The following is a 23,949-nucleotide window of genomic DNA, read 5'->3' as shown; positions in this document are numbered from 1 at the left end:
GGAACAGAGACGTTCTGCAACACACATTTTAGTCACCTTGTGCTCAGACATTCCGTGAATCTCTCATTCAGATATCCTATGATTCATGCAATCGTTCCTTCCGGGATTTTGGAATTCACACTGTCCTAAGATTCCAGAACTCAGACGTTTTTTGATTCTACCATTCCGGAAATTATACATCCGGAGACTCTAGAATTCTAAAATTTTATGACTCTAGAATTCAGACATTTTGGGAATCTAGAATTCAGACGTTTTAGGATTCTAGAATTCAGACACTGGAAGATTCTAGAATTCGGACCTTTTAAAGATTCCAGAGTCCATACATTCTAGGAATCCATAATTCAGACATCTTCTGAGTCTAGGTTTTCGACATTTTCACATTGGAGAATTCAGACCTGTTGAAGATTCCAGAATGCATACATTCCGAGATTCTGGAATTCACACATACTAAAATTCTAGAATTGAGACATCTTTGGATTCTAGAATTCTAACTGTCTACAATTCTAGAACTCACACATTTTCTGATTCTAGAATTCAGATGTTTTATCGTTTTACAATTCTGTAATTTGGACATGTGCAGATTCTGGAATTCCAGCGTTTTATGATTCTACAATCCATTCATTTTTGGATTCTAGAATTCAGACCCTTTATGATTCCAGAAATCTGACATTCGATGATTCTAGATTTCAGAAATATTTGGGATTCTATAATTCATACATTCTTGGAATCTAGAACTCACACATTCTAGGATTCTGGAATTCATGCATTCTCAAATTATAAAAGTCACACATTCCAGAATTCTAGAATACACGCCTTCTTAACATCGTAGAAGCCATTCTTTCTAGGATTCCAAAATTCAGACGTTTTTACAATGGTAGAATTCATGCATTCTAGGATTCTAGGATTTAGACATATTTAAGACACTAGAATACATACATTCTAAAATTCTAGAATTCAGGTCTTGTTAGGATTCTAGAATTTATACATGATAGGATACTAGAATTCAGACATTCTATGATTCTAGAATTCAGACATTTTCTGTTTCTAGAATTCAGACATTCTGAAATTCTAGAATTCAGCCATTGTTGGATTCTAGAATTGAGACCCTCTACAACACACATTTTAGGAGTCTTGCATTCAGACATTCGATGATTCCCACATTCAGACATCTTATGATCCTAGAATTCAGACCTTCTAGGATTCTAGAATTCGCACTATTTGCAGATTCTAGAATTCATATATTCTAGGAATCTAGGATTCAGACATGTTATGATTCTAGGATTTCGACATTTTTACATTGTAGAATGCAGACCCGTTTAAGATTCTAGAATGCATACATTCCAAGATACTAGAATATACACCTGCTAAAATTCTAGAATTCAGACATCGTTAGATTCTGGAAATTTAACATTCTACAATTCTAGAACACACACATTTTCAGATTCTCGGAATCAGACGTCTTATGATTCTACAATTCTAGAATTTAGACATCCGGAGCTTCTAGAATTCTCACATTTTTTTTTTTAATTTTAGAATTCAGACATTTTAGGATTCTAGAATTCATGAATTCGAAGATTCCAAAATCCGGATCTCTTTTGGATGCCAGAATTCATACATTATAGGCACCTAAAATTCATACTTTTTAGGATTCTGGAAATCATACATTCTTGGATTCTAGAATTCAGACTTTTCTAGTATTCTAGAGTTCATGCATTCTAAGATTCTGGAATTGAGACCTTTTTCAGATTTTAGAATTCATACACCCTAGGATTCTAGAATTCATTCATTTTAGGATTCTAGAACTAAGACTTTTTATGGTCCTAGAATTCAGATATACTACCATTCGATAGTTCCGACATGCTTGCATTCTAGAATTCAGCCTTTCTTCCATGGTAGAATTCACACATTTTAGAATTCGAAAATTTTGACATTTTAACGATTCCACAATTCATACATTTTCGGATTCTAGAATTGAGGCATTTTATGATTCTAGAATTCATACATTCTGGGATTCTAGAATTCGGACCTTTTTAGTATTCTAGAACTCATACATGCTAAGATTCCGGAATTTAGACCAGTTTAAGATTCTAGAAATCATGCACTCTAAAATTCTAGAATGCCTACGTTCTAGGATTCTAAAATTCAGACTTTTTAAGGTTCTAGGATTCGGACATACTATAATTCTACAATTTCCACATTGCTTGAATTCTGGAATTCCGAATTTCTTCATTTATACCATTCTCGCATTCAAAAATTCTAAAATTCATGTATGTGGTGATTCTAGAATTCACACCTTCTCGGATTCTAGAATTCAGACCTCTTTAAAATTCCAGAATTCAGACTTTTTATCCTTCTAGAACTCATGCATTCAAAGATTCTAGAATTCGGATCTATTTAGGATTCTAGAAATCATACACACTATGATTCTGGAATTCAGACCTAGTTAGGATTCTAGAATTCATACGTTTGGGCATTCTGGAATCCATACGTTCTAAACTTGCAAATTTCATGCATTCTACAATTCTGGAATACACACCTTTCTAACATTGTGGAATCCATTCTTTCGAGGATTCTAAAATTCAGGCCTTCTTAAAGTTCTTGAATTCATACATTCTAAGGTTCTGGGATTCTAGGATTTGGACACATTAAAGATTCTAGAATTCGTACATTCTAAAATTCTGGAACCCACATCTTGTTAGCATTCTAGAATGCATACATTATGGGATTCTGGAATTCACGCATTCTGTGAATCTAGAATTCAGACATTGTTTCTGGCATTCAGACGTTCTAAAATTCTAGAATTCAGACATTGCTGGTTTCTGGAACAGAGACGTTCTGCAACACACATTTTAGTCACCTTGTGCTCAGACATTCCGTGAATCTCTCATTCAGATATCCTATGATTCATGCAATCGTTCCTTCCGGGATTTTGGAATTCACACTGTCCTAAGATTCCAGAACTCAGACGTTTTTTGATTCTACCATTCCGGAAATTATACATCCGGAGACTCTAGAATTCTAAAATTTTATGACTCTAGAATTCAGACATTTTGGGAATCTAGAATTCAGACGTTTTAGGATTCTAGAATTCAGACACTGGAAGATTCTAGAATTCGGACCTTTTAAAGATTCCAGAGTCCATACATTCTAGGAATCCATAATTCAGACATCTTCTGAGTCTAGGTTTTCGACATTTTCACATTGGAGAATTCAGACCTGTTGAAGATTCCAGAATGCATACATTCCGAGATTCTGGAATTCACACATACTAAAATTCTAGAATTGAGACATCTTTGGATTCTAGAATTCTAACTGTCTACAATTCTAGAACTCACACATTTTCTGATTCTAGAATTCAGATGTTTTATCGTTTTACAATTCTGTAATTTGGACATGTGCAGATTCTGGAATTCCAGCGTTTTATGATTCTACAATCCATTCATTTTTGGATTCTAGAATTCAGACCCTTTATGATTCCAGAAATCTGACATTCGATGATTCTAGATTTCAGAAATATTTGGGATTCTATAATTCATACATTCTTGGAATCTAGAACTCACACATTCTAGGATTCTGGAATTCATGCATTCTCAAATTATAAAAGTCACACATTCCAGCATTCTAGAATACACGCCTTCTTAACATCGTAGAAGCCATTCTTTCTAGGATTCCAAAATTCAGACGTTTTTACAATGGTAGAATTCATGCATTCTAGGATTCTAGGATTTAGACATATTTAAGACACTAGAATACATACATTCTAAAATTCTAGAATTCAGGTCTTGTTAGGATTCTAGAATTTATACATGATAGGATACTAGAATTCAGACATTCTATGATTCTAGAATTCAGACATTTTCTGTTTCTAGAATTCAGACATTCTGAAATTCTAGAATTCAGCCATTGTTGGATTCTAGAATTGAGACCCTCTACAACACACATTTTAGGAGTCTTGCATTCAGACATTCGATGATTCCCACATTCAGACATCTTATGATCCTAGAATTCAGACCTTCTAGGATTCTAGAATTCGCACTATTTGCAGATTCTAGAATTCATATATTCTAGGAATCTAGGATTCAGACATGTTATGATTCTAGGATTTCGACATTTTTACATTGTAGAATGCAGACCCGTTTAAGATTCTAGAATGCATACATTCCAAGATACTAGAATATACACCTGCTAAAATTCTAGAATTCAGACATCGTTAGATTCTGGAAATTTAACATTCTACAATTCTAGAACACACACATTTTCAGATTCTCGGAATCAGACGTCTTATGATTCTACAATTCTAGAATTTAGACATCCGGAGCTTCTAGAATTCTCACATTTTTTTTTTTAATTTTAGAATTCAGACATTTTAGGATTCTAGAATTCATGAATTCGAAGATTCCAAAATCCGGATCTCTTTTGGATGCCAGAATTCATACATTATAGGCACCTAAAATTCATACTTTTTAGGATTCTGGAAATCATACATTCTTGGATTCTAGAATTCAGACTTTTCTAGTATTCTAGAGTTCATGCATTCTAAGATTCTGGAATTGAGACCTTTTTCAGATTCTAGAATTCATACACCCTAGGATTCTAGAATTCATTCATTTTAGGATTCTAGAACTAAGACTTTTTATGGTCCTAGAATTCAGATATACTACCATTCGATAGTTCCGACATGCTTGCATTCTAGAATTCAGCCTTTCTTCCATGGTAGAATTCACACATTTTAGAATTCGAAAATTTTGACATTTTAACGATTCCACAATTCATACATTTTCGGATTCTAGAATTGAGGCATTTTATGATTCTAGAATTCATACATTCTGGGATTCTAGAATACAGACATTTTAGGATTCGGAAATTTATACATTCTAGGTTCTGGAGTTTAGACGTTTTGAAGATGCTAGAATTCAGACTTCTTTAGGATTCTAGAATGTGTGCCTTGTAGGATTCCAGAATTCACACGTTCTAGGATTCTAGAATTCAGACATTTCTTGATGCTAGTATTCAGTCATTCTAAAATTCTAGAATTCAGACATCATCGTTGGATTCTAAAATTAACACTTTCCACAATTCTAGGACTAACACTTTTTAGGGTTTTAGAATTGAGACATTTTATCATTGTAGAATTCTAGAATATGGACATCCTCATATTCTAGAATTCAGACATTTTATGATTTTAGGATTCATACAGTTCAGAACTGTAGAATTCAGACCTTTTTAAGATTCTAGAATTCATACATTTCAGGATTCTAGTATTCAGACATTCTATCATTCTTCCATTCATAGACCTTATGATGCTAAAGTTCATCTGTTCTAGGATTCTGGAATACATCCTTTATTGTAATTCCCGAATTCAACCGTTCTCGTATTCTAGAATTTAGACATTTTGTGATTCTAGAATTCAGATATTCTAAAGCTCTAGAATTCAGATATGGTTGGAGTCCAGATTTCAGACTTTCTACAATTCTAGAACTCAGACATTTTGGGATTCCAGAAATTCACACATTCCAGGATTCTAAAGTCCAATCCTGTCTTAGGATTCTAGAATGCGTACCTTCTAGGATTCTAGAATTCATATAGGTTAGGCTTTTAGAATTCATACATTCTAGGATTCCAGAATTCAGACCTGTATAGGATTCTAGAATTCATACATTCTAGGATTCTAGAATTCGGACCTTTTTAGTATTCTAGAACTCATACATGCTAAGATTCCGGAATTTAGACCAGTTTAAGATTCTAGAAATCATGCACTCTAAAATTCTAGAATGCCTACGTTCTAGGATTCTAAAATTCAGACTTTTTAAGGTTCTAGGATTCGGACATACTATAATTCTACAATTTCCACATTGCTTGAATTCTGGAATTCCGAATTTCTTCATTTATACCATTCTCGCATTCAAAAATTCTAAAATTCATGTATGTGGTGATTCTAGAATTCACACCTTCTCGGATTCTAGAATTCAGACCTCTTTAAAATTCCAGAATTCAGACTTTTTATCCTTCTAGAACTCATGCATTCAAAGATTCTAGAATTCGGATCTATTTAGGATTCTAGAAATCATACACTCTAAGATTCTGGAATTCAGACCTAGTTAGGATTCTAGAATTCATACGTTTGGGCATTCTGGAATCCATACGTTCTAACCTTGCAAATTTCATGCATTCTACAATTCTGGAATACACACCTTTCTAACATTGTGGAATCCATTCTTTCGAGGATTCTAAAATTCAGGCCTTCTTAAAGTTCTTGAATTCATACATTCTAAGGTTCTGGGATTCTAGGATTTGGACACATTAAAGATTCTAGAATTCGTACATTCTAAAATTCTGGAACCCACATCTTGTTAGCATTCTAGAATGCATACATTATGGGATTCTGGAATTCACGCATTCTGTGAATCTAGAATTCAGACATTGTTTCTGGCATTCAGACGTTCTAAAATTCTAGAATTCAGACATTGTGGGTTTCTGGAACAGAGACGTTCTGCAACACACATTTTAGTCACCTTGTGCTCAGACATTCCGTGAATCTCTCATTCAGATATCCTATGATTCATGCAATCGTTCCTTCCGGGATTTTGGAATTCACACTGTCCTAAGATTCCAGAACTCAGACGTTTTTTGATTCTACCATTCCGGAAATTATACATCCGGAGACTCTAGAATTCTAAAATTTTATGACTCTAGAATTCAGACATTTTGGGAATCTAGAATTCAGACGTTTTAGGATTCTAGAATTCAGACACTGGAAGATTCTAGAATTCGGACCTTTTAAAGATTCCAGAGTCCATACATTCTAGGAATCCATAATTCAGACATCTTCTGAGTCTAGGTTTTCGACATTTTCACATTGGAGAATTCAGACCTGTTGAAGATTCCAGAATGCATACATTCCGAGATTCTGGAATTCACACATACTAAAATTCTAGAATTGAGACATCTTTGGATTCTAGAATTCTAACTGTCTACAATTCTAGAACTCACACATTTTCTGATTCTAGAATTCAGATGTTTTATCGTTTTACAATTCTGTAATTTGGACATGTGCAGATTCTGGAATTCCAGCGTTTTATGATTCTACAATCCATTCATTTTTGGATTCTAGAATTCAGACCCTTTATGATTCCAGAAATCTGACATTCGATGATTCTAGATTTCAGAAATATTTGGGATTCTATAATTCATACATTCTTGGAATCTAGAACTCACACATTCTAGGATTCTGGAATTCATGCATTCTCAAATTATAAAAGTCACACATTCCAGAATTCTAGAATACACGCCTTCTTAACATCGTAGAAGCCATTCTTTCTAGGATTCCAAAATTCAGACGTTTTTACAATGGTAGAATTCATGCATTCTAGGATTCTAGGATTTAGACATATTTAAGACACTAGAATACATACATTCTAAAATTCTAGAATTCAGGTCTTGTTAGGATTCTAGAATTTATACATGATAGGATACTAGAATTCAGACATTCTATGATTCTAGAATTCAGACATTTTATGTTTCTAGAATTCAGACATTCTGAAATTCTAGAATTCAGCCATTGTTGGATTCTAGAATTGAGACCCTCTACAACACACATTTTAGGAGTCTTGCATTCAGACATTCGATGATTCCCACATTCAGACATCTTATGATCCTAGAATTCAGACCTTCTAGGATTCTAGAATTCGCACTATTTGCAGATTCTAGAATTCAGATATTCTAGGAATCTAGGATTCAGACATGTTATGATTCTAGGATTTCGACATTTTTACATTGTAGAATGCAGACCCGTTTAAGATTCTAGAATGCATACATTCCAAGATTCTAGAATATACACCTGCTAAAATTCTAGAATTCAGACATCGTTAGATTCTGGAAATTTAACATTCTACAATTCTAGAACACACACATTTTCAGATTCTCGGAATCAGACGTCTTATGATTCTACAATTCTAGAATTTAGACATCCGGAGCTTCTAGAATTCTCACATTTTTTTTTTAAATTTTAGAATTCAGACATTTTAGGATTCTAGAATTCATGAATTCGAAGATTCCAAAATCCGGATCTCTTTTGGATGCCAGAATTCATACATTATAGGCACCTAAAATTCATACTTTTTAGGATTCTGGAAATCATACATTCTTGGATTCTAGAATTCAGACTTTTCTAGTATTCTAGAGTTCATGCATTCTAAGATTCTGGAATTGAGACCTTTTTCAGATTCTAGAATTCATACACCCTAGGATTCTAGAATTCATTCATTTTAGGATTCTAGAACTAAGACTTTTTATGGTCCTAGAATTCAGATATACTACCATTCGATAGTTCCGACATGCTTGCATTCTAGAATTCAGCCTTTCTTCCATGGTAGAATTCACACATTTTAGAATTCGAAAATTTTGACATTTTAACGATTCCACAATTCATACATTTTCGGATTCTAGAATTGAGGCATTTTATGATTCTAGAATTCATACATTCTGGGATTCTAGAATACAGACATTTTAGGATTCGGAAATTTATACATTCTAGGTTCTGGAGTTTAGACGTTTTGAAGATGCTAGAATTCAGACTTCTTTAGGATTCTAGAATGTGTGCCTTGTAGGATTCCAGAATTCACACGTTCTAGGATTCTAGAATTCAGACATTTCTTGATGCTAGTATTCAGTCATTCTAAAATTCTAGAATTCAGACATCATCGTTGGATTCTAAAATTAACACTTTCCACAATTCTAGGACTAACACTTTTTAGGGTTTTAGAATTGAGACATTTTATCATTGTAGAATTCTAGAATATGGACATCCTCATATTCTAGAATTCAGACATTTTATGATTTTAGGATTCATACAGTTCAGAACTGTAGAATTCAGACCTTTTTAAGATTCTAGAATTCATACATTTCAGGATTCTAGTATTCAGACATTCTATCATTCTTCCATTCATAGACCTTATGATGCTAAAGTTCATCTGTTCTAGGATTCTGGAATACATCCTTTATTGTAATTCCCGAATTCAACCGTTCTCGTATTCTAGAATTTAGACATTTTGTGATTCTAGAATTCAGATATTCTAAAGCTCTAGAATTCAGATATGGTTGGAGTCCAGATTTCAGACTTTCTACAATTCTAGAACTCAGACATTTTGGGATTCCAGAAATTCACACATTCCAGGATTCTAAAGTCCAATCCTGTCTTAGGATTCTAGAATGCGTACCTTCTAGGATTCTAGAATTCATATAGGTTAGGCTTTTAGAATTCATACATTCTAGGATTCCAGAATTCAGACCTGTATAGGATTCTAGAATTCATACATTCTAGGATTCTAGAATTCGGACCTTTTTAGTATTCTAGAACTCATACATGCTAAGATTCCGGAATTTAGACCAGTTTAAGATTCTAGAAATCATGCACTCTAAAATTCTAGAATGCCTACGTTCTAGGATTCTAAAATTCAGACTTTTTAAGGTTCTAGGATTCGGACATACTATAATTCTACAATTTCCACATTGCTTGAATTCTGGAATTCCGAATTTCTTCATTTATACCATTCTCGCATTCAAAAATTCTAAAATTCATGTATGTGGTGATTCTAGAATTCACACCTTCTCGGATTCTAGAATTCAGACCTCTTTAAAATTCCAGAATTCAGACTTTTTATCCTTCTAGAACTCATGCATTCAAAGATTCTAGAATTCGGATCTATTTAGGATTCTAGAAATCATACACTCTAAGATTCTGGAATTCAGACCTAGTTAGGATTCTAGAATTCATACGTTTGGGCATTCTGGAATCCATACGTTCTAAACTTGCAAATTTCATGCATTCTACAATTCTGGAATACACACCTTTCTAACATTGTGGAATCCATTCTTTCGAGGATTCTAAAATTCAGGCCTTCTTAAAGTTCTTGAATTCATACATTCTAAGGTTCTGGGATTCTAGGATTTGGACACATTAAAGATTCTAGAATTCGTACATTCTAAAATTCTGGAACCCACATCTTGTTAGCATTCTAGAATGCATACATTATGGGATTCTGGAATTCACGCATTCTGTGAATCTAGAATTCAGACATTGTTTCTGGCATTCAGACGTTCTAAAATTCTAGAATTCAGACATTGTGGGTTTCTGGAACAGAGACGTTCTGCAACACACATTTTAGTCACCTTGTGCTCAGACATTCCGTGAATCTCTCATTCAGATATCCTATGATTCATGCAATCGTTCCTTCCGGGATTTTGGAATTCACACTGTCCTAAGATTCCAGAACTCAGACGTTTTTTGATTCTACCATTCCGGAAATTATACATCCGGAGACTCTAGAATTCTAAAATTTTATGACTCTAGAATTCAGACATTTTGGGAATCTAGAATTCAGACGTTTTAGGATTCTAGAATTCAGACACTGGAAGATTCTAGAATTCGGACCTTTTAAAGATTCCAGAGTCCATACATTCTAGGAATCCATAATTCAGACATCTTCTGAGTCTAGGTTTTCGACATTTTCACATTGGAGAATTCAGACCTGTTGAAGATTCCAGAATGCATACATTCCGAGATTCTGGAATTCACACATACTAAAATTCTAGAATTGAGACATCTTTGGATTCTAGAATTCTAACTGTCTACAATTCTAGAACTCACACATTTTCTGATTCTAGAATTCAGATGTTTTATCGTTTTACAATTCTGTAATTTGGACATGTGCAGATTCTGGAATTCCAGCGTTTTATGATTCTACAATCCATTCATTTTTGGATTCTAGAATTCAGACCCTTTATGATTCCAGAAATCTGACATTCGATGATTCTAGATTTCAGAAATATTTGGGATTCTATAATTCATACATTCTTGGAATCTAGAACTCACACATTCTAGGATTCTGGAATTCATGCATTCTCAAATTATAAAAGTCACACATTCCAGCATTCTAGAATACACGCCTTCTTAACATCGTAGAAGCCATTCTTTCTAGGATTCCAAAATTCAGACGTTTTTACAATGGTAGAATTCATGCATTCTAGGATTCTAGGATTTAGACATATTTAAGACACTAGAATACATACATTCTAAAATTCTAGAATTCAGGTCTTGTTAGGATTCTAGAATTTATACATGATAGGATACTAGAATTCAGACATTCTATGATTCTAGAATTCAGACATTTTATGTTTCTAGAATTCAGACATTCTGAAATTCTAGAATTCAGCCATTGTTGGATTCTAGAATTGAGACCCTCTACAACACACATTTTAGGAGTCTTGCATTCAGACATTCGATGATTCCCACATTCAGACATCTTATGATCCTAGAATTCAGACCTTCTAGGATTCTAGAATTCGCACTATTTGCAGATTCTAGAATTCAGATATTCTAGGAATCTAGGATTCAGACATGTTATGATTCTAGGATTTCGACATTTTTACATTGTAGAATGCAGACCCGTTTAAGATTCTAGAATGCATACATTCCAAGATTCTAGAATATACACCTGCTAAAATTCTAGAATTCAGACATCGTTAGATTCTGGAAATTTAACATTCTACAATTCTAGAACACACACATTTTCAGATTCTCGGAATCAGACGTCTTATGATTCTACAATTCTAGAATTTAGACATCCGGAGCTTCTAGAATTCTCACATTTTTTTTTTTAATTTTAGAATTCAGACATTTTAGGATTCTAGAATTCATGAATTCGAAGATTCCAAAATCCGGATCTCTTTTGGATGCCAGAATTCATACATTATAGGCACCTAAAATTCATACTTTTTAGGATTCTGGAAATCATACATTCTTGGATTCTAGAATTCAGACTTTTCTAGTATTCTAGAGTTCATGCATTCTAAGATTCTGGAATTGAGACCTTTTTCAGATTCTAGAATTCATACACCCTAGGATTCTAGAATTCATTCATTTTAGGATTCTAGAACTAAGACTTTTTATGGTCCTAGAATTCAGATATACTACCATTCGATAGTTCCGACATGCTTGCATTCTAGAATTCAGCCTTTCTTCCATGGTAGAATTCACACATTTTAGAATTCGAAAATTTTGACATTTTAACGATTCCACAATTCATACATTTTCGGATTCTAGAATTGAGGCATTTTATGATTCTAGAATTCATACATTCTGGGATTCTAGAATACAGACATTTTAGGATTCGGAAATTTATACATTCTAGGTTCTGGAGTTTAGACGTTTTGAAGATGCTAGAATTCAGACTTCTTTAGGATTCTAGAATGTGTGCCTTGTAGGATTCCAGAATTCACACGTTCTAGGATTCTAGAATTCAGACATTTCTTGATGCTAGTATTCAGTCATTCTAAAATTCTAGAATTCAGACATCATCGTTGGATTCTAAAATTAACACTTTCCACAATTCTAGGACTAACACTTTTTAGGGTTTTAGAATTGAGACATTTTATCATTGTAGAATTCTAGAATATGGACATCCTCATATTCTAGAATTCAGACATTTTATGATTTTAGGATTCATACAGTTCAGAACTGTAGAATTCAGACCTTTTTAAGATTCTAGAATTCATACATTTCAGGATTCTAGTATTCAGACATTCTATCATTCTTCCATTCATAGACCTTATGATGCTAAAGTTCATCTGTTCTAGGATTCTGGAATACATCCTTTATTGTAATTCCCGAATTCAACCGTTCTCGTATTCTAGAATTTAGACATTTTGTGATTCTAGAATTCAGATATTCTAAAGCTCTAGAATTCAGATATGGTTGGAGTCCAGATTTCAGACTTTCTACAATTCTAGAACTCAGACATTTTGGGATTCCAGAAATTCACACATTCCAGGATTCTAAAGTCCAATCCTGTCTTAGGATTCTAGAATGCGTACCTTCTAGGATTCTAGAATTCATATAGGTTAGGCTTTTAGAATTCATACATTCTAGGATTCCAGAATTCAGACCTGTATAGGATTCTAGAATTCATACATTCTAGGATTCTAGAATTCGGACCTTTTTAGTATTCTAGAACTCATACATGCTAAGATTCCGGAATTTAGACCAGTTTAAGATTCTAGAAATCATGCACTCTAAAATTCTAGAATGCCTACGTTCTAGGATTCTAAAATTCAGACTTTTTAAGGTTCTAGGATTCGGACATACTATAATTCTACAATTTCCACATTGCTTGAATTCTGGAATTCCGAATTTCTTCATTTATACCATTCTCGCATTCAAAAATTCTAAAATTCATGTATGTGGTGATTCTAGAATTCACACCTTCTCGGATTCTAGAATTCAGACCTCTTTAAAATTCCAGAATTCAGACTTTTTATCCTTCTAGAACTCATGCATTCAAAGATTCTAGAATTCGGATCTATTTAGGATTCTAGAAATCATACACTCTAAGATTCTGGAATTCAGACCTAGTTAGGATTCTAGAATTCATACGTTTGGGCATTCTGGAATCCATACGTTCTAAACTTGCAAATTTCATGCATTCTACAATTCTGGAATACACACCTTTCTAACATTGTGGAATCCATTCTTTCGAGGATTCTAAAATTCAGGCCTTCTTAAAGTTCTTGAATTCATACATTCTAAGGTTCTGGGATTCTAGGATTTGGACACATTAAAGATTCTAGAATTCGTACATTCTAAAATTCTGGAACCCACATCTTGTTAGCATTCTAGAATGCATACATTATGGGATTCTGGAATTCACGCATTATGTGAATCTAGAATTCAGACATTGTTTCTGGCATTCAGACGTTCTAAAATTCTAGAATTCAGACATTGTGGGTTTCTGGAACAGAGACGTTCTGCAACACACATTTTAGTCACCTTGTGCTCAGACATTCCGTGAATCTCTCATTCAGATATCCTATGATTCATGCAATCGTTCCTTCCGGGATTTTGGAATTCACACTGTCCTAAGATTCCAGAACTCAGACGTTTTTTGATTCTACCATTCCGGAAATTATACATCCGGAGACTCTAGAATTCTAAAATTTTATGACTCTAGAATTCAGACATTTTGGGAATCTAGAATTCAGACGTTTTAGGATTCTAGAATTCAGACACTGGAAGATTCTAGAATTCGGACCTTTTAAAGATTCCAGAGTCCATACATTCTAGGAATCCATAATTCAGACATCTTCTGAGTCTAGGTTTTCGACATTTTCACATTGGAGAATTCAGACCTGTTGAAGATTCCAGAATGCATACATTCCGAGATTCTGGAATTCACACATACTAAAATTCTAGAATTGAGACATCTTTGGATTCTAGAATTCTAACTGTCTACAATTCTAGAACTCACACATTTTCTGATTCTAGAATTCAGATGTTTTATCGTTTTACAATTCTGTAATTTGGACATGTGCAGATTCTGGAATTCCAGCGTTTTATGATTCTACAATCCATTCATTTTTGGATTCTAGAATTCAGACCCTTTATGATTCCAGAAATCTGACATTCGATGATTCTAGATTTCAGAAATATTTGGGATTCTATAATTCATACATTCTTGGAATCTAGAACTCACACATTCTAGGATTCTGGAATTCATGCATTCTCAAATTATAAAAGTCACACATTCCAGCATTCTAGAATACACGCCTTCTTAACATCGTAGAAGCCATTCTTTCTAGGATTCCAAAATTCAGACGTTTTTACAATGGTAGAATTCATGCATTTTAGGATTCTAGGATTTAGACATATTTAAGACACTAGAATACATACATTCTAAAATTCTAGAATTCAGGTCTTGTTAGGATTCTAGAATTTATACATGATAGGATACTAGAATTCAGACATTCTATGATTCTAGAATTCAGACATTTTCTGTTTCTAGAATTCAGACATTCTGAAATTCTAGAATTCAGCCATTGTTGGATTCTAGAATTGAGACCCTCTACAACACACATTTTAGGAGTCTTGCATTCAGACATTCGATGATTCCCACATTCAGACATCTTATGATCCTAGAATTCAGACCTTCTAGGATTCTAGAATTCGCACTATTTGCAGATTCTAGAATTCAGATATTCTAGGAATCTATGATTCAGTCATGTTATGATTCTAGGATTTCGACATTTTTACATTGTAGAATGCAGACCCGTTTAAGATTCTAGAATGCATACATTCCAAGATTCTAGAATATACACCTGCTAAAATTCTAGAATTCAGACATCGTTAGATTCTGGAAATTTAACATTCTACAATTCTAGAACACACACATTTTCAGATTCTCGGAATCAGACGTCTTATGATTCTACAATTCTAGAATTTAGACATCCGGAGCTTCTACAATTCTCACATTTTTTTTTTTTAATTTTAGAATTCAGACATTTTAGGATTCTAGAATTCATGAATTCGAAGATTCCAAAATCCGGATCTCTTTTGGATGCCAGAATTCATACATTATAGGCACCTAAAATTCATACTTTTTAGGATTCTGGAAATCATACATTCTTGGATTCTAGAATTCAGACTTTTCTAGTATTCTAGAGTTCATGCATTCTAAGATTCTGGAATTGAGACCTTTTTCAGATTCTAGAATTCATACACCCTAGGATTCTAGAATTCATTCATTTTAGGATTCTAGAACTAAGACTTTTTATGGTCCTAGAATTCAGATATACTACCATTCGATAGTTCCGACATGCTTGCATTCTAGAATTCAGCCTTTCTTCCATGGTAGAATTCACACATTTTAGAATTCGAAAATTTTGACATTTTAACGATTCCACAATTCATACATTTTCGGATTCTAGAATTGAGGCATTTTATGATTCTAGAATTCATACATTCTGGGATTCTAGAATACAGACATTTTAGGATTCGGAAATTTATACATTCTAGGTTCTGGAGTTTAGACGTTTTGAAGATGCTAGAATTCAGACTTCTTTAGGATTCTAGAATGTGTGCCTTGTAGGATTCCAGAATTCACACGTTCTAGGATTCTAGAATTCAGACATTTCTTGATGCTAGTATTCAGTCATTCTAAAATTCTAGAATTCAGACATCATCGTTGGATTCTAAAATTAACACTTTCCACAATTCTAGGACTAACACTTTTTAGGGTTTTAGAATTGAGACATTTTATCATTGTAGAATTCTAGAATATGGACATCCTCATATTCTAGAATTCAGACATTTTATGATTTTAGGATTCATACAGTTCAGAACTGTAGAATTCAGACCTTTTTAAGATTCTAGAATTCATACATTTCAGGATTCTAGTATTCAGACATTCTATCATTCTTCCATTCATAGACCTTATGATGCTAAAGTTCATCTGTTCTAGGATTCTGGAATACATCCTTTATTGTAATTCCCGAATTCAACCGTTCTCGTATTCTAGAATTTAGACATTTTGTGATTCTAGAATTCAGATATTCTAAAGCTCTAGAATTCAGATATGGTTGGAGTCCAGATTTCAGACTTTCTACAATTCTAGAACTCAGACATTTTGGGATTCCAGAAATTCACACATTCCAGGATTCTAAAGTCCAATCCTGTCTTAGGATTCTAGAATGCGTACCTTCTAGGATTCTAGAATTCATATAGGTTAGGCTTTTAGAATTCATACATTCTAGGATTCCAGAATTCAGACCTGTATAGGATTCTAGAATTCATACATTCTAGGATTCTAGAATTCGGACCTTTTTAGTATTCTAGAACTCATACATGCTAAGATTCCGGAATTTAGACCAGTTTAAGATTCTAGAAATCATGCACTCTAAAATTCTAGAATGCCTACGTTCTAGGATTCTAAAATTCAGACTTTTTAAGGTTCTAGGATTCGGACATACTATAATTCTACAATTTCCACATTGCTTGAATTCTGGAATTCCGAATTTCTTCATTTATACCATTCTCGCATTCAAAAATTCTAAAATTCATGTATGTGGTGATTCTAGAATTCACACCTTCTCGGATTCTAGAATTCAGACCTCTTTAAAATTCCAGAATTCAGACTTTTTATCCTTCTAGAACTCATGCATTCAAAGATTCTAGAATTCGGATCTATTTAGGATTCTAGAAATCATACACTCTAAGATTCTGGAATTCAGACCTAGTTAGGATTCTAGAATTCATACGTTTGGGCATTCTGGAATCCATACGTTCTAAACTTGCAAATTTCATGCATTCTACAATTCTGGAATACACACCTTTCTAACATTGTGGAATCCATTCTTTCGAGGATTCTAAAATTCAGGCCTTCTTAAAGTTCTTGAATTCATACATTCTAAGGTTCTGGGATTCTAGGATTTGGACACATTAAAGATTCTAGAATTCGTACATTCTAAAATTCTGGAACCCACATCTTGTTAGCATTCTAGAATGCATACATTATGGGATTCTGGAATTCACGCATTCTGTGAATCTAGAATTCAGACATTGTTTCTGGCATTCAGACGTTCTAAAATTCTAGAATTCAGACATTGTGGGTTTCTGGAACAGAGACGTTCTGCAACACACATTTTAGTCACCTTGTGCTCAGACATTCCGTGAATCTCTCATTCAGATATCCTATGATTCATGCAATCGTTCCTTCCGGGATTTTGGAATTCACACTGTCCTAAGATTCCAGAACTCAGACGTTTTTTGATTCTACCATTCCGGAAATTATACATCCGGAGACTCTAGAATTCTAAAATTTTATGACTCTAGAATTCAGACATTTTGGGAATCTAGAATTCAGACGTTTTAGGATTCTAGAATTCAGACACTGGAAGATTCTAGAATTCGGACCTTTTAAAGATTCCAGAGTCCATACATTCTAGGAATCCATAATTCAGACATCTTCTGAGTCTAGGTTTTCGACATTTTCACATTGGAGAATTCAGACCTGTTGAAGATTCCAGAATGCATACATTCTGAGATTCTGGAATTCACACATACTAAAATTCTAGAATTGAGACATCTTTGGATTCTAGAATTCTAACTGTCTACAATTCTAGAACTCACACATTTTCTGATTCTAGAATTCAGATGTTTTATCGTTTTACAATTCTGTAATTTGGACATGTGCAGATTCTGGAATTCCAGCGTTTTATGATTCTACAATCCATTCATTTTTGGATTCTAGAATTCAGACCCTTTATGATTCCAGAAATCTGACATTCGATGATTCTAGATTTCAGAAATATTTGGGATTCTATAATTCATACATTCTTGGAATCTAGAACTCACACATTCTAGGATTCTGGAATTCATGCATTCTCAAATTATAAAAGTCACACATTCCAGAATTCTAGAATACACGCCTTCTTAACATCGTAGAAGCCATTCTTTCTAGGATTCCAAAATTCAGACGTTTTTACAATGGTAGAATTCATGCATTCTAGGATTCTAGGATTTAGACATATTTAAGACACTAGAATACATACATTCTAAAATTCTAGAATTCAGGTCTTGTTAGGATTCTAGAATTTATACATGATAGGACACTAGAATTCAGACATTCTATGATTCTAGAATTTAGACATTTTCTGTTTCTAGAATTCAGACTTTCTGAAATTCTAGAATTCAGCCATTGTTGGATTCTAGAATTGAGACCCTCTACAACACACATTTTAGGAGTCTTGCATTCAGACATTCGATGATTCCCACATTCAGACATCTTATGATCCTAGAATTCAGACCTTCTAGGATTCTAGAATTCGCACTATTTGCAGATTCTAGAATTCATATATTCTAGGAATCTAGGATTCAGACATGTTATGATTCTAGGATTTCGACATTTTTACATTGTAGAATGCAGACCCGTTTAAGATTCTAGAATGCATACATTCCAAGATTCTAGAATATACACCTGCTAAAATTCTAGAATTCAGACATCGTTAGATTCTGGAAATTTAACATTCTACAATTCTAGAACACACACATTTTCAGATTCTCGGAATCAGACGTCTTATGATTCTACAATTCTAGAATTTAGACATCCGGAGCTTCTAGAATTCTCACATTTTTTTTTTTAATTTTAGAATTCAGACATTTTAGGATTCTAGAATTCATGAATTCGAAGATTCCAAAATCCGGATCTCTTTTGGATGCCAGAATTCATACATTATAGGCACCTAAAATTCATACTTTTTAGGATTCTGGAAATCATACATTCTTGGATTCTAGAATTCAGACTTTTCTAGTATTCTAGAGTTCATGCATTCTAAGATTCTGGAATTGAGACCTTTTTCAGATTCTAGAATTCATACACCCTAGGATTCTAGAATTCATTCATTTTAGGATTCTAGAACTAAGACTTTTTATGGTCCTAGAATTCAGATATACTACCATTCGATAGTTCCGACATGCTTGCATTCTAGAATTCAGCCTTTCTTCCATGGTAGAATTCACACATTTTAGAATTCGAAAATTTTGACATTTTAACGATTCCACAATTCATACATTTTCGGATTCTAGAATTGAGGCATTTTATGATTCTAGAATTCATACATTCTGGGATTCTAGAATACAGACATTTTAGGATTCGGAAATTTATACATTCTAGGTTCTGGAGTTTAGACGTTTTGAAGATGCTAGAATTCAGACTTCTTTAGGATTCTAGAATGTGTGCCTTGTAGGATTCCAGAATTCACACGTTCTAGGATTCTAGAATTCAGACATTTCTTGATGCTAGTATTCAGTCATTCTAAAATTCTAGAATTCAGACATCATCGTTGGATTCTAAAATTAACACTTTCCACAATTCTAGGACTAACACTTTTTAGGGTTTTAGAATTGAGACATTTTATCATTGTAGAATTCTAGAATATGGACATCCTCATATTCTAGAATTCAGACATTTTATGATTTTAGGATTCATACAGTTCAGAACTGTAGAATTCAGACCTTTTTAAGATTCTAGAATTCATACATTTCAGGATTCTAGTATTCAGACATTCTATCATTCTTCCATTCATAGACCTTATGATGCTAAAGTTCATCTGTTCTAGGATTCTGGAATACATCCTTTATTGTAATTCCCGAATTCAACCGTTCTCGTATTCTAGAATTTAGACATTTTGTGATTCTAGAATTCAGATATTCTAAAGCTCTAGAATTCAGATATGGTTGGAGTCCAGATTTCAGACTTTCTACAATTCTAGAACTCAGACATTTTGGGATTCCAGAAATTCACACATTCCAGGATTCTAAAGTCCAATCCTGTCTTAGGATTCTAGAATGCGTACCTTCTAGGATTCTAGAATTCATATAGGTTAGGCTTTTAGAATTCATACATTCTAGGATTCCAGAATTCAGACCTGTATAGGATTCTAGAATTCATACATTCTAGGATTCTAGAATTCGGACCTTTTTAGTATTCTAGAACTCATACATGCTAAGATTCCGGAATTTAGACCAGTTTAAGATTCTAGAAATCATGCACTCTAAAATTCTAGAATGCCTACGTTCTAGGATTCTAAAATTCAGACTTTTTAAGGTTCTAGGATTCGGACATACTATAATTCTACAATTTCCACATTGCTTGAATTCTGGAATTCCGAATTTCTTCATTTATACCATTCTCGCATTCAAAAATTCTAAAATTCATGTATGTGGTGATTCTAGAATTCACACCTTCTCGGATTCTAGAATTCAGACCTCTTTAAAATTCCAGAATTCAGACTTTTTATCCTTCTAGAACTCATGCATTCAAAGATTCTAGAATTCGGATCTATTTAGGATTCTAGAAATCATACACACTATGATTCTGGAATTCAGACCTAGTTAGGATTCTAGAATTCATACGTTTGGGCATTCTGGAATCCATACGTTCTAAACTTGCAAATTTCATGCATTCTACAATTCTGGAATACACACCTTTCTAACATTGTGGAATCCATTCTTTCGAGGATTCTAAAATTCAGGCCTTCTTAAAGTTCTTGAATTCATACATTCTAAGGTTCTGGGATTCTAGGATTTGGACACATTAAAGATTCTAGAATTCGTACATTCTAAAATTCTGGAACCCACATCTTGTTAGCATTCTAGAATGCATACATTATGGGATTCTGGAATTCACGCATTCTGTGAATCTAGAATTCAGACATTGTTTCTGGCATTCAGACGTTCTAAAATTCTAGAATTCAGACATTGTGGGTTTCTGGAACAGAGACGTTCTGCAACACACATTTTAGTCACCTTGTGCTCAGACATTCCGTGAATCTCTCATTCAGATATCCTATGATTCATGCAATCGTTCCTTCCGGGATTTTGGAATTCACACTGTCCTAAGATTCCAGAACTCAGACGTTTTTTGATTCTACCATTCCGGAAATTATACATCCGGAGACTCTAGAATTCTAAAATTTTATGACTCTAGAATTCAGACATTTTGGGAATCTAGAATTCAGACGTTTTAGGATTCTAGAATTCAGACACTGGAAGATTCTAGAATTCGGACCTTTTAAAGATTCCAGAGTCCATAAATTCTAGGAATCCATAATTCAGACATCTTCTGAGTCTAGGTTTTCGACATTTTCACATTGGAGAATTCAGACCTGTTGAAGATTCCAGAATGCATACATTCCGAGATTCTGGAATTCACACATACTAAAATTCTAGAATTGAGACATCTTTGGATTCTAGAATTCTAACTGTCTACAATTCTAGAACTCACACATTTTCTGATTCTAGAATTCAGATGTTTTATCGTTTTACAATTCTGTAATTTGGACATGTGCAGATTCTGGAATTCCAGCGTTTTATGATTCTACAATCCATTCATTTTTGGATTCTAGAATTCAGACCCTTTATGATTCCAGAAATCTGACATTCGATGATTCTAGATTTCAGAAATATTTGGGATTCTATAATTCATACATTCTTGGAATCTAGAACTCACACATTCTAGGATTCTGGAATTCATGCATTCTCAAATTATAAAAGTCACACATTCCAGAATTCTAGAATACACGCCTTCTTAACATCGTAGAAGCCATTCTTTCTAGGATTCCAAAATTCAGACGTTTTTACAATGGTAGAATTCATGCATTCTAGGATTCTAGGATTTAGACATATTTAAGACACTAGAATACATACATTCTAAAATTCTAGAATTCAGGTCTTGTTAGGATTCTAGAATTTATACATGATAGGATACTAGAATTCAGACATTCTATGATTCTAGAATTCAGACATTTTCTGTTTCTAGAATTCAGACATTCTGAAATTCTAGAATTCAGCCATTGTTGGATTCTAGAATTGAGACCCTCTACAACACACATTTTAGGAGTCTTGCATTCAGACATTCGATGATTCCCACATTCAGACATCTTATGATCCTAGAATTCAGACCTTCTAGGATTCTAGAATTCGCACTATTTGCAGATTCTAGAATTCAGATATTCTAGGAATCTATGATTCAGTCATGTTATGATTCTAGGATTTCGACATTTTTACATTGTAGAATGCAGACCCGTTTAAGATTCTAGAATGCATACATTCCAAGATTCTAGAATATACACCTGCTAAAATTCTAGAATTCAGACATCGTTAGATTCTGGAAATTTAACATTCTACAATTCTAGAACACACACATTTTCAGATTCTCGGAATCAGACGTCTTATGATTCTACAATTCTAGAATTTAGACATCCGGAGCTTCTACAATTCTCACATTTTTTTTTTTTAATTTTAGAATTCAGACATTTTAGGATTCTAGAATTCATGAATTCGAAGATTCCAAAATCCGGATCTCTTTTGGATGCCAGAATTCATACATTATAGGCACCTAAAATTCATACTTTTTAGGATTCTGGAAATCATACATTCTTGGATTCTAGAATTCAGACTTTTCTAGTATTCTAGAGTTCATGCATTCTAAGATTCTGGAATTGAGACCTTTTTCAGATTCTAGAATTCATACACCCTAGGATTCTAGAATTCATTCATTTTAGGATTCTAGAACTAAGACTTTTTATGGTCCTAGAATTCAGATATACTACCATTCGATAGTTCCGACATGCTTGCATTCTAGAATTCAGCCTTTCTTCCATGGTAGAATTCACACATTTTAGAATTCGAAAATTTTGACATTTTAACGATTCCACAATTCATACATTTTCGGATTCTAGAATTGAGGCATTTTATGATTCTAGAATTCATACATTCTGGGATTCTAGAATACAGACATTTTAGGATTCGGAAATTTATACATTCTAGGTTCTGGAGTTTAGACGTTTTGAAGATGCTAGAATTCAGACTTCTTTAGGATTCTAGAATGTGTGCCTTGTAGGATTCCAGAATTCACACGTTCTAGGATTCTAGAATTCAGACATTTCTTGATGCTAGTATTCAGTCATTCTAAAATTCTAGAATTCAGACATCATCGTTGGATTCTAAAATTAACACTTTCCACAATTCTAGGACTAACACTTTTTAGGGTTTTAGAATTGAGACATTTTATCATTGTAGAATTCTAGAATATGGACATCCTCATATTCTAGAATTCAGACATTTTATGATTTTAGGATTCATACAGTTCAGAACTGTAGAATTCAGACCTTTTTAAGATTCTAGAATTCATACATTTCAGGATTCTAGTATTCAGACATTCTATCATTCTTCCATTCATAGACCTTATGATGCTAAAGTTCATCTGTTCTAGGATTCTGGAATACATCCTTTATTGTAATTCCCGAATTCAACCGTTCTCGTATTCTAGAATTTAGACATTTTGTGATTCTAGAATTCAGATATTCTAAAGCTCTAGAATTCAGATATGGTTGGAGTCCAGATTTCAGACTTTCTACAATTCTAGAACTCAGACATTTTGGGATTCCAGAAATTCACACATTCCAGGATTCTAAAGTCCAATCCTGTCTTAGGATTCTAGAATGCGTACCTTCTAGGATTCTAGAATTCATATAGGTTAGGCTTTTAGAATTCATACATTCTAGGATTCCAGAATTCAGACCTGTATAGGATTCTAGAATTCATACATTCTAGGATTCTAG

Source organism: Saimiri boliviensis, chromosome X (genome assembly GCF_048565385.1).
Source record: "Saimiri boliviensis isolate mSaiBol1 chromosome X, mSaiBol1.pri, whole genome shotgun sequence".
Taxonomy (NCBI): domain Eukaryota; kingdom Metazoa; phylum Chordata; class Mammalia; order Primates; family Cebidae; genus Saimiri; species Saimiri boliviensis.
Note: the sequence above shows the minus strand (reverse complement) of the source record.